The sequence below is a fragment of the Rattus norvegicus genome, chromosome 8, assembly GCF_021556685.1.
Source record: "Rattus norvegicus strain SHRSP/BbbUtx chromosome 8, alternate assembly SHRSP_T2T, whole genome shotgun sequence".
Classification (NCBI taxonomy): Eukaryota; Metazoa; Chordata; class Mammalia; order Rodentia; family Muridae; genus Rattus; species Rattus norvegicus.
The window spans coordinates 120,754,562-120,767,789 of record NC_141541.1 but is presented as its reverse complement, the minus strand read 5'-3'; the positions used below and the strand labels follow the sequence as shown (position 1 = coordinate 120,767,789).

The 13,228-nt window shown below is 43.1% G+C and overlaps 1 long non-coding RNA gene across 3 annotated transcripts in view; it reads left to right on the top strand.

Moving 5' to 3' along the window:
• The window catches only part of LOC102553940 (uncharacterized), a 40,484-nt gene extending 27,976 nt beyond the window's left edge, over nt 1-12,508 (top strand). The window contains exons 5-7 of one of the 3 annotated variants that reach the window (XR_015627403.1): nt 419-585; nt 990-1,030; nt 10,779-12,508. This is a non-coding gene — a long non-coding RNA (uncharacterized LOC102553940). Of the gene's footprint in view, nt 1-418; nt 586-989; nt 1,031-6,250; nt 6,426-10,717 lie in introns of all 3 variants that reach the window. The other 2 variants (XR_015627404.1, XR_015627405.1) reach the window with 2 other exon arrangements.
• The last annotated feature ends 720 nt before the right edge of the window (nt 12,509-13,228 follow it).

Sequence of the window (13,228 nt, the reverse complement as noted above, 5' to 3'; positions counted from 1 at the left end):
TGCATGGCACCCAGTGTCTAGTTCAATGCCAACACTACTCTGTGGTTCTTAAGATCTTCCATGACATTGGTTCTCTGAGGTGACAGTCAATCAGAGTGCACAGGTTGCCCCAGATGTTTCTTTGACTTAGCTCAATTTTCTCCCTTTTTGTCTTAGAGTGCAAGCTAAGTGTGGAATTTTCTTGTGGAACGTTCTACTTCCTGAATCTGTCTTGAAAAACTTATTGTTCTGACTTTACTCTAGAGTGCTTGATCACTACTACTTGAGATTGGTTCTCAAAATGGCCACCTTATCAGCGGTGGGAAGACATGCATTGCTCTTTGGTATTGGCACTTTTATTTTACTAAATATCTTGAAAGAGATAAACCCCAGCATTTTATGGATACTGTCACAACTCTTTCCTACCACTTCCTTCCAGAAGCCTGAATTGAAGAGAACCCACTCTCTATGCATAGAAAATGTTACCCTGGGAGAGAAGAATGTCAGTGACCACCTGAGGATGCTGATGCGTTAGTCTGTTGAGCAATGGCTTACTTTCTGAAGTCTCCACATCACTCACCTACAGAACGAAGTCCCTCTACCTTGGTGTGTTTCAACCAAGTATGCTAAATTTATTCAAAACAAGTGGGTCTATGTCACCAAGAGTTCCAATTGGATTCTTTGTGTACTTTTTAAATAGTTTTCAGATCACATAAAAATCAAGATCATAAGCCAGGCATGGTAGTGTCAATCTGTAATACTACTGTTCAAGAAACAAGGCAGGAATGTTGGGCTAGATATTCCAGGGAGATTCTATGTCAGAAAACTAAAACCCAACAGTCAACCAACCAAAACAACAAGATAAAACCTAAAATAAAGTATGAACAGAGAAGGAAGGAAACTGGCTGGATTGAAAGATGCATGTCTTTTGGGTCTCTTTTCTAGACTGACAGGTACTAAGAGAACTCCCAACAGAGGTGTATATCCTTTGCTTTGTGACTATCCCACAGGCACCAGCTACCTGAGCCTGGTGGACATTCAAAGTGGACTGGTGAGTCTGAGGAACTGATCTAAATATGTCATTTGATTTCCGTTAATTTGAATTCAAATCCATATACCTGGGTGTGGCTGACATATGGAACAGCTTGACTGTAGGCAGTTGTTTCCTGAACCTAATTTCTAGAATTGCAATCAGGACTTACCTTCTAGAATTCTATTCTTTTCCTCCCGTGCTCCTTTGGGGTGCCATGGAGGGTCGTGGGTTCATTTCTACACTTTCTATTTTTCCCCTTCTTAACACAACTGCAGCCTTCTAGAAGCCAGCTGCAGGCAAGCCATGCTGTAGGTAAGCCAGCTGCAGGTGAGCCAGCTATAGAAGAGCCATGCTGCAAGAGAGCCATGCTGCAAGAGAGCCATGCTACAGCTTATGTTAAGAGGGACAGCTCAAACCACTATGAGCAGTGCCATATGGAGCTTCAGACATGCTGAGCCTTCCTCCTTCCAGCTCATGACTTCTCTTCCCAGGTGAACTGGATTCCATGGAGCTCAGCTTGAAGGGAATTCTGCTCTAAAAGTGGTGGGAGTTTCTTTCTTTTTCAGGGTCAAATTTTTCAGGGAGGAGTTTGCAGAATCTCTAGACCTAACAAGCCCTATTTGTGACATTTTCTGAACAAGGCAGGGGATTCTTTTGGATGACAGCAGTGATAAAATGACCATAAACTAGTAAGAGCACCCAGTGAATTTATATTTACTGTGTGAAGTCTTTGCCCCGTATGAAAGATTTTAGATACACTTCCTCTTCCTAGTGATGGAGTGATGTGTAGTAGGAGTTTTATAGGGTAGACAAGGAGCCTCCGTGTTCAGGGAGTTGTGTGACTTGCCCAGCAGCAAGCTACCATGTCTCAGAGCACACTCTGTATGACTCCTGATTCTACTGAGGGCTTCCGAATTTATCATAGCCACACTATGAGCCAACTTCTGTTTCTATTCTCCCACGTCTCCTTAATCTACAACAGTCTTCCTCTTTTTCAAACGTGTGTGGGTGTGCAAGTGCATGTGCGCATGTTTGTGTGTGTGTTTATGTGTGTGTGTGTGTGTGAGAGAGAGAGAGAGAGAGAGAGAGAGAGAGAGAGAGAAAGAGAGAGGCAGAGAGACATAGAGACAGAGACACAGAAAGACAGAGACAGAGACAGAGATCAGGCAGATGTATGCCACTGTGTGTTTATGAGGGTCAGAGGACAATTCTGGGGTTGACTGTTGCCTGATATCTTAAATGATCCAGGGATAAAACTCAGGTGTGCACACAGAGCCTCTGCTTGCTAGACCATCTACTAGAAATGTTATTTTCTTGATTTTTGTACGGGTGGTATGTATGTATGCAGTGAGTCATTCTGTAACCCTATTCCCTCCCTCTTGTCCCTAGTAAGCCTTATCTCATTTCCAGCTTCTCTGTGAGTTTGACATTTCTAGATTTTAAGGCTTGGAGCTTCCTTCCTGTCTATAGTCCATTTACTTCACCTTTGTGCCCATTAATCTCTTAAAGATCAGTCAGTGTATGGTCCACACGTGGTATAAGTTGAGTGTGTGTGTGTGTGTGTGTGTGTGTGTGTGTGTGTGTGTGAGAGAGAGAGAGAGAGAGAGAGAGAGAGAGAGAGAGAGAGAGAGAGAGGGTGGAGGTGAGGGGAGGGGGAGAGGGAGAAGTACTTATGGATGTACAAGAGAAGGGAAGAATGAAATAGAAGCTTTCCAGTTTGATTCTCTGTTGCTGTAACCAAACACTGATCAAAATCAACTTGGGGAAGAAGTTTATTTGGCTTACATGTTGGAGTCCATCACTGGGGAAAGCTATGGCAAGAACTTAGAACCAAAACCCAGAGGCAGTAACTGAGACCTTAGAGGAGTGCGTCTTACTGGCTTTCTCTATGGCTTGCTCAGCCTGCTTTCTTATACAGGCCAAGGCCACCTTGTCCAGGCTTGGCACCACCCACAGTTAGCTGGGCTCTCTCATACCCATCAACCCCCAAGAAAATGTGCCAAAAGACATACCCACAACACAGTCTGATGGAGGCAGTTCCTCAACTGAGGTTTCTTTGCAAATTACTTTTGTGTGTGTGTGTGTGTGTGTGTGTGTGTGTGTGTATGTGTGTATGTGTACTCATGTGTGTGGTATATGTGTGTGTATATATGTATACATATGTGAGTTTGTGTGTGTGCACTCCTGTGTGCATGTGTGTGTGTACACACATGCATATTTGTATATGTAGTCAAATGCTAGCAGAATTTGTGAAGAACAATGTGGGAAAATTTAATTAGGGTTCATCTACAAGATCAGATTATCTAGTGAGTTCTGAATTTCCCGAGTGTATGGATTGCATTAAAGCTACCTAGGGAAGTTGCCTGGTTCTTATGAACTACATGACAGAGTCTCTGGGGGATAAACTGCCACAAGGCATTCAATTTATATTCAAATATGAATCTGAAATATGCACAAGTATCAGTGCATTTGCAGAAAGGTAGGGACAGTGACCTTGCTGGCATCCTAAGATCATCACTAGTTACTCTGGATAAAGGAAACCTGGAGACTCTGTGCTCACGTACAGGTTTTAATTACAGTTTTACTATATGTTAGAAATTTTGTAAAAGAAGTATGAATCTTGTCCGTTTTGTGGGAAAATACAAATTTTATGTTCAAGGGTACTTGCAGCATGGTTTTACTAACAAAAAGAAACCTTTGAAAAGTGCTTAAAACAGCTCTCACACTCATATGATGAGATGCACAGCTTTATACTTGTGTGCCTGTATGTAAAGATAAAGAATACCTTGTGCTTGACATATATGAGAAATGCAGGAAAGAAAGAAGAGAGGAGAAGGAGGAATAAAGGAAGGAGAAGAAGTAGGAGGAAGAAGGAAGAAGAGAGGAAAGAGGAAGGAAGGCGAAGAAGGAAGACAGGGAGGGAAGAGAGAGTGAAGGAAGGAGGGAAGCGGGAGGGGAGAGGTAGAGAGGGGAATGAGCTAGAAGAGAAGGGAAGGAAGGGATGGAGGTGAGAGAGAGCCAGAACCTGTGCAGGATGAGTGGAAGGGAAGTAAATGGTGGTGAGTCATTTTATTCAAGTATTCAATCAGTTTCTGACATGAAGTATAAGAAACTACTAACCATGATTTCCCCTGGAGAATTAGATAGAGATCAAGAAAAATATAATTCTCACATTTCATTAGTTTTATAATTTGTTTTCCTTGAGCATATTATCATTAGATAATAAGCGTCTCTACTCCCCCACCACCGAAAAAGAGGATGGTCTCGTTCAACTGTATAGAAAATTCTTACAGTAGTAAAGCTAAAATTAGTTTCTGTGTGTGTGTGTGTGTGTGTGTGTGTGTGTGTGTGTGTGTGTGTGTGTGTATATACCTTGGTATATGTAATCAATTCTAGTGGTGTTGCTTGGTGCTTGGTCAGATTCTGCAGGGCTAGGGACACAGGTTCATTTGACGTGAGTATGTGCTAATGAGCATACACAAAGAAGAATGTGTCATGATGTTGCTCCAGACACTCTGTCTCCTTGGGTCATAAATATATTTCCATTCCCGATCCTACAAAAAGGAAAGAACTCAATGATCTCAGTCTTAGTAATACTGGAAAGCCTTTGTAGGCTGTGACTCTGACTACCATGCACGCTGTCATCATTTCTTTAGAGAGTTAGCTTTGCCTTGCAGGCAGAGAAGTTATAATGGTCTTTGTTATTTATAAATGAGGGCCCGTCTAAGACTTGATCATCACGACAGTTTTAGTCTTTTCCTATTCATCATGGCTCTCATTAGTAGACTGAGAGTATCTGATACTTTCATTATGCAGACCGGGGCTCAGGATATGGGGAGAGTCTATATGCTTTATTTGAATTTTGAGGGTTCTTACAACTTGGCCTTTGCTTTTACTTAGAAATTCGGAATCAGGAGGCTGGGCAGATGAGCATGTTGGTAAAGTGTTTGGTGTACAAGTATAAAGACCTGAGTCCTATTGGGGTTGCTCTGGTGTTGCTATTATTCAAATGCTAAATACTGGCCCCTGGTTGCCCCCCAATGAGGAGATCCTCACATATTCCAAGTGATGCTATGTAAACCTTGCTCCCCAAGCTAATTGGTCAATAATTGGCTAAAGTCTGTGGTTGGGCAGTAGCGAGAGAAAGGCGGGACTTGAAGATCAAGGGAGGGGGTCTCAAGAGAGAACAGAAAGGGAGAAGAAGGGAGACCAAGAGAAAAGAAGGTGGTTCATTGGAAACACATGGCCAGGAGAAATAGCAAGCAACAAGGGATGCATGAGTGAGATGTGAATTAGAATAGCTCTGAAACCTGCCCGATCTAGGCTTACAGCTTGTATGTAAAATACTAGGGTTGTGTATCTTTTATATGGACTAGCTAGAATATGTAATTCCATTTACAGAGCCCAGTCACTGGAACTCACATAAGGAAGCTGGGCATAGTGGTGTGTATTTATAACCTCCTCCCTGGGAAGGCTCTCAGGTTCACTGGCCAGTCAGTCAGCTTAGCTGAATTAATGGTACTTGTGCTAGTGAGAGGTCCTGAGCCAGAAAAACCAAGTGGGCAGCGACTAAAGAAGACACCAAGGTTGACATCTGGTCAGTGCATACCCTGTCCCTCCTCCTCTCCCCACCAACCCCCCCCACACACACACCATCTATAATTCTATCCTTAGCTGAAGCAAACCAATGCTTGCCATTTGGAAGGGCCTATAAGACATCGCAAGGGTCTATATACCAAATCCTGTAACCATTCTTAAAACTTCATATAATTTATACGAGAAGTTAAATAGCACAAAACCTAAGAAGATCACCAGATTTGATTGCATCTGTTATCCACAGGTGGATAAGTCTGGTGGACCAGAAGTTTAAGCAAAATAAGAAAGCTGGAATAGACACCTCTTGCTGCGAGCATGAGTCGACAATGCTAGTTAAGCCCAAGGAGCTAAGAAGTCACGGCTACAAACTGCTAGGACTGTGATCAATATGTTACTTTGACATTTGCAAACACCCTCTAGAATCAAAACACTATTTCAAACCTTTTAATGTCATTTTATGAAGCCAGCTTGCCCTTTAAATGTCTTTTATCCCCCTGAGAATTAAATCAGTTTGGGGAAGACCCTGTTTTGAGGATCTGAACAGCAGTTTAGGGAAAGAACAACAATAGCTCTTAACTTGGTTGTTATAGGCTGTTGTCATTGTCACAGCCAGACACTCAGTATTCGTCCGTCCTCTTAAAGATACTGGCAGCTTCTTCTCCTAAATGAAATCCCTGCCTGAGAAGCAGAAGGAGTTGGAGAGTCACGCCACCGAGGAGTTTGTGAGTGTAACTTGGAGAAATCGATGGCCCTGTCAGTGACATGGGAGATGCCAGCCAATTAGACTCGTTGGGGGAATATTCTTGGGATCTCTCTGGTAAGCACAGGAAAGAAGATTCTCCATGAATGTATGTCAAAAGGTAAAAATAAGTGGAGCAGAAGTTGCAGATGCCAGCCTATCATATCTCCTGTTTGAGGCAAACGCAGGAGCAAAACAGTGGGAGGTACCTGGATAGGCTTGTCAGGCACTGTGTTAGTGCACACTGAATAGTGTTTTATGATGGCTCAGAAACCTCTGTGTTCCTAACAGAATTCAATATAACCAAACATGTGTGTGTGTGTGTGTGTGTTGCCAGAGGACAACTGCAAGTGTTTTTCCTCAGACAACATCCATCCTTTATTGAGACAGGGTCTCTGATTAGCCTCAAACTATCCAAGTTGGACACCTATTGGGCCTTACTTATCTCTCTCATTCTATGTCCTCAGTTCTGGGATTACAAGGATATAATTGACACTATCCAAGAGTAATGAATTTCAGTGCTTATACTCAAATAAGATAGAATATATCTGGTGTCCCTCCTAAAAGAATGTTTTATTTAAAGCAAATGACAAGGCCAGCAGTGTGAGTGAGTAAAAGCACTTGCTGTGCAAGCCTATGACATAAGTTTGATACCCATAACCTATGGTGGAGGGAGAGAGTCAATTCCCAAAAGTTGTCCTCTGACCTCTAGGCACTTGTAATGGTATTTGTACACCTGAAAAGCATGATCATGCAAACACGCATGCACACACACACACACACACACACACACACACACTAATTGAAATTTAAAAATTATGAATGACAAGAAGAAAGGAACAGTCTAGTCAGCAGTCACAGATCGCAGCTATTAGAAGTCTATGTTACTCCATTCATCTTAGAAGTTGTTAAGGACGCTGCTTCCAGTGTTTGCATGCTTGTCTGTCACATGATCTAAGAGGAAACGTGCACAAACTACAACTGTAGAAAACAAGAGTGATACCTTACAACGGTGCTTCTCAACCTGTGGGTTGCTATTCCTTTGGGGGTCAAATGTCACAGGGGCCACCTACGACCACTGGGGAACACATAAATTTACATTATTGATCATAAACAGTAGCAACATCACAGTTGTGAAGTAGCCACAAAATTATTTTATGGTTGGGTTCACCAAGGCATGAGGAACTGTGTTTAATGGGCACAACATGAGGAAGGTTGACAACCATTAAAGCATGGCAGCGGTCAACCTACAACTAAATGAAAATGCACGAGACAGCCATTGTGGCAATGAGTGGCCTTCTCAGATACAGAAGCAAACATCTCACAATTCTGCTTCATCATGAGTAGGCATGCCTATGGTGTAGAAGCCAAACACTAGGGAGAATGTTTGCTACAAAAAAGAAAGAAAAAGCCAATAGTTAGGCCTACCTGGGAGGCTGGACTGAGAAATCACTAGTTCAATGATTAGAGTGTGAGTCCAAGACTAGTTTGTGCAACTTGGTGAGACCCTGTCTCAAAATAATAAAGGGAAGACTGTGGAGGTAGCCCTGTGGTATCAGACCTTCCTAGTATTATGATGCCTTGGCTTCTATCCCCAGGAAGAAAGTGGAAAATTCATAGCTCTTGGAGTCTGTGGGTGAAACATTGGGGCCTGTGAGAAAAAGGCTTGAAGGCCAGAGGAGAAGCCTTGGAACCTGTGGCAGAGGTCTTGTGTCTTCTGGGAAAGCTGTGGGAATTGTGTGACAATGATGATGACGATGACAACAAAAACAATAACAACAACAACAAAAGACCAGTGGGGATGACCTGGGAACCTGTGGGAAAAGGCTTGGAGCCTGGGAACAAAGTTGTGGAACCTGTGTGAAAAGCAGTGGGACCCTGGAGCCGTGGAACAGTGGCAGAAGCCTTGTCAAATGTGGATAAAGCTTGGGGACTATGGGAGAAGCCCCATGTATTAAGGAAATGTCTGACTGTGTGAGAAGCCTTGCGCATTGTAGAAAATTCCCTTGTACATCAAAGGAAGTGCCATGGAGAAAGACGGCCTTGGAAACTAGAACATGGTAAAGACAGAGAGACTTGTGAGGGAAAATACATCACGTGGATGAGGAGATACAACGGTCCTCTGAAGTACCAAAATACCAAAATGGCCCACCTCCAGAGTAAACTGCTGATCTCATCCGTATTATCCCTTCTCTGTCTAGGTCCCCTTAGGACATAGTTCCTCCCCAAAACATCCCAGGACTTCTAGGAGCTTAACTCAGTTCTCTACACAAGGGAATGGGCTGTGGGAGAAGTTGATTGTTAGAGTTCCAGAGATAGTCCAGGTCTCTTGGGATGCTAATGAGTCTGTCCTAGTGACTAGCAGAGCCAAAATTAGGGAGACAATGTGGGGGCCACGTGATCCATAGGGAGCAGGTTGGAAGAACAGGGAGAGCTGGGCCGTGCAGACAGCCAATAAATAGCACAGTATTTGAAGGTCACCATTTTAGGTGACTGTGACTCTGTCCTGCTGTGCACCTCCCAGGAACCACATAGCACTATGCTAAATGTCCCTCAGAAGGACAGGAGGCTGAGGCATTTATCGACTGATATGCGTCATTCCCACTGTGGCTTGGGGTTAGCCCTGCAGCAATGTTCCGTTTATTTTTTTATTTCTGAACTAGGAGACAAATACCCAGCCAAACCACTAAACAAATATTATATAAAATACTTAGAATCCCTGCAAGGTCCTGTGAAACATCACTGAGGGATAAATCCACACTTGGAGATCCAGCTTGACCTGAGAGCAACTCTCCTGGGTCTTCACTGACAGTGTGCCTCACAACCCTGAGGTTCACTCAGGCTTGGATGGAGATACTTCATCCTTAGCCACTATCAAAACTGCCCCCTGTGGCCCAAATAATGGAAATCAGCTGCCTCACTGGCTCAAGACAATCATCCCCATTATGGCCCCATTAGACCTCAGTCTGCACAGTTCTGAGTTTGGGCACTACTTGTTTTGGTCTGTGTCATCTTGTGACTCATTCTCATATATTAAGACTGGGTTTCTTGGGGCCATATTATGAAGGAACTCCTTAAGAAGTACTCCAGGAAAAACATAATATAGAAAAAGATAAAATGTGGTACAAAGAGGAGCAGCACTGCATGGTCCTTAGAAAGGTCAATGGGTTAAATAAAACCAGAACCAGAATCTTTGAAAGCTGGTGAAATGAAGGCAAAAGGATTTAGGGACATGCGATTAAAATTGCTACCTAATACTGCATACAATAGAATACTATACACCGCTAATCTCAGAACTGAGGAAGTAGAGACAGAATGACCAGGAGTTCTAGGTTATCCTTGGCTACATATTGGGTTTGAACACAGGCTGAACTACCTGAGACCTCATCTTAAAAAAAAAGTGGGCCAGCAAATAAAAATTCTTATAGGGTCAAGCACTTGAGTCAACAAGAACACGGTCATGTGACCATGCCCATGCAAGTACCATGTGAGGCAATTTCGGTCTTGTAATTCAATCCTATAAAATATCACAAACATGATTAATGCTGTTTGGAGAATAATACAAATGTTATAAACCGTGACAGACAAGCACACGTCATTGAACAAAGGGCTGAAAAGATTTAGAATTGTGAAACTATTATCCATTCCTCCAAATTTTAAATTGTTACATTGTTTGAAGTGTGTGTGTGTGTGTGTGTGTGTGTGTGTGTGTGTGTTTGGTGTGTGTGTGTGTACTTGTTAGTGTAGGTGTGTATGTCTGTGCATGTGAGTGTGCACATGTATTCATGGATAGGTCAGAGGTAGCCAGTGTTCTTTCTGTCTGTCCCTCTTTCCTTTTGGAGATGAGATTTCTCCTTGAACTTGATGCACCATGATTCAGTTGGGCTGAGCAGCTGTAGGGATCCAGGGGCTCTGTGCCTTATTGCTGGGTTTATTTTAAACGTGGTGATCTGAACCCAGGTCTTCATGCCTGTAGAACAAAAACTTTATCTACTGAGCCATCATTATGACTTGACTTTTGTAGTTTGAGCTGATTTCTAACAATTGTCCACAGCTAAAGGCTAGAATGTGGTGTTCTGACGGAAGCATTATGACGTATAATAATCTAATTAGCCTATCTGTCACCTCTACCATCTATGATTTCCTTGTGGTGAGAGCAGTCAGAATCACTTCTTGAAGTGTTTGTTAGAGCTAGAAAGTCTCACAGGAATCCTGATGGAGATCTTTTATAGTTGACAAGCTAGTGACCAGGGAGGAATTACATTTTATGGTACAGTTGACAGGGGTTCATGCCGAGCAGCAGTAGAGTATGCTCCGTAGGATAGCGAGCTCTTTGTCTTTTTATTTTATACGGATTTGTATTGTCTCAGTTTGATGATTCAGGACTGGAGAGATGGTTTGGCGGTTGAGAACACTCGCTATCTTCCTCAGGACCCAAGTCTGGTTTCCAGCGCCTCTGTGGCAGCCGCTCTAGTTTCAGAGGACCCGACACACCCTCTTCTGGCCTTGCTGATCCCATGCATATGTGTGGTGCACGGACATGCATGCAGCTGAAACATCCACACAAAATGGGAATGCATCTTTCAAATATGATAACTTGAGGAATAAAATCATTAAAACAAAAAAAAAAAACTAACGAGAACACCCAAACAGAGGAACGAGAGAATGGTTAAAAGGTGCTTACTCCCAGATGTGGTGACAGAGGTGGGCAAAACTGTGACTTTCACAATTTCAATTTGTAGAGATCGCCTTTAGAATCTATGTATCACCCCCCCCCCCATGTTGAGACCCTGTTTTAAGAATATTGTAAAAGAGACTCAAAACCTATTAGTTTGTTGGCTCTAAATGAAGTCCCCTGTCTCAGCCCTGAATTCCCAGTGATTAATAACAACTTAGCAGTGCCCAGGATTTGGAAGAACAAATAACCTTGTCATTTTCTACCCCCAAGCTGTGGCTTCCTATTAGACAGCCATGCTAATTCTGCTAGTAATCCCCAGGAAGCACGGGACTTGTGTAATCCTTCTTCGCTAAGCCTGTTTCCTCTCTGTTGATTGCAGAAGGATCAGCTTTTAAAAACTGCCAGTGGGGGTAAGGAGAGGAAAGAAGGATCAGACATGACAAACGTGTTGGGGGATGAGAAGGGATGGCAGTGATCAGGTTAAAATAATTAGATAGTTATTCTACTCACTTATCTTGCAGGGATCAACGTTTCCCCAGAGATAATGGGAATTTCATAGGGCTCTAAATTACTTTAGGAGAGCCTCGCCTGAACCTAAAGTACATCAGATCTTAAAATATTCAGTCATGTACCAAATCAAGAATTTATGAATTCAGCATCTTACTGCAGGGGCGAGACTCTGTTTTGAGCCTTCCTTGCTCCTTGAGAGAGGGGCAGAACCCAGAATCCAGGAGGTATTAAAGTGGTTAAGTGAGTCAGTGAGTTGAAATAGAACCGAGCTGGTTCTTATAGGCTGGTCCTTGAGCATGTGTGGATGTCTCCAAAGTCCTTGTCACTAGGCGTGGCAAAGAAGCTGGGGTTGGGGCTGATAGGCAAGAAGGGTCAATCTCAGGCTCCTCTGTTTATATGCATTATTTGGCTCCTGCATTTTCCACAGTATGCTTCCTTTCCCTCTTGTCATGGTGGGACAGCAAGAAAAAGGGATGGAGTGAGAAGGAAGGTTGGATATTGAATATATGTACCCTGCAGCCACAACGACCCCTGAGAGACAGCCAGAGCCTAACCATTACAGACGCAGATACACTCAGCCAAACGTCAGACTGAGAGCAAGGACCCCAATGGAGGATGTTGGGCAAGGACTGAAGGAGCTGAAGGGGTTTGCAACCACATAGGAGAAAAACACTATCAACCAACCATATCCCCCAAAGCTTCCAATGACTAAACCACCAACCACAGAGTACAACTAGGGGTTGGGATGGGGGACCTAAGGCTCCAGCTGGATATGTAGCAGAGGATTGCCTCAATGGAAGAGGAGTCTCTTGGTCCTGTGGGGGCTCGATGACTCAGTGTAGGGGAACGGTAGGACACTGAGGCGGGAGTGGGTAGGCAGGTGGGAGAGCACCCTCATAGAGGCAGGAGGTGGAGGGAAGGGACAGTGGGTTTGCAGAGGGGAATCTGGGAAGAGAGATAACATTTGAAATGTAAACAAATAAAATAACCAATAAAAATATGAAAAAAATATTACTTGGAGTTGAAAATTTGTTCTTTGAAATATTAAAGCCAAATCTTTTTTCTTTTATTGTGTTTTATGGAAAGCATTCATGCAATAGTTTCATTCATTCTGGTGTTCCCACACGTGAGCTTATAAGTGTGCCCGTGTGCATGTGTGGAGGAGAGAGGCCAGATGTGGAGAGTCTTTCTCAGTTACTTCCTATCTTATATTTTTTAAAAAAAATTATTGGACTTTTTAATTTACATATCAAGTATAATCCCCTTTCTCCCACCCAATCACCCACCCCTTCCTGCCTCCCTGCCCTGACATTCCTGTACACTGGGCAATCCAGCCTTGGCAGGATCAAGGGCTTCTCCTCCCTCTGGTGTCCACTTTTGCATCAGAGGATCTCACTGAACTTAGGATTTGGTGCTTCAGCTCTGGCCAGAAATTCTAGAACATCCTCCTGTTCCTACTCTCCAGAGATGGGATGACAGACAAACACTGCCATGTCTGGCTTTGATGTAGGTGCTGGGGATTGAACTCAGGTGTTCATGGTTGCATAGCAAGAACTCCCTACATACATGTTTATGTTTTTGATCAATTGAAGGAATATATAAATACTATATATAGTACACAAACAAATATATACCTAGTGATACATTTCTGAATATCTGTATTTTTTCTCTATTGTCATTCATTTCTCATCCA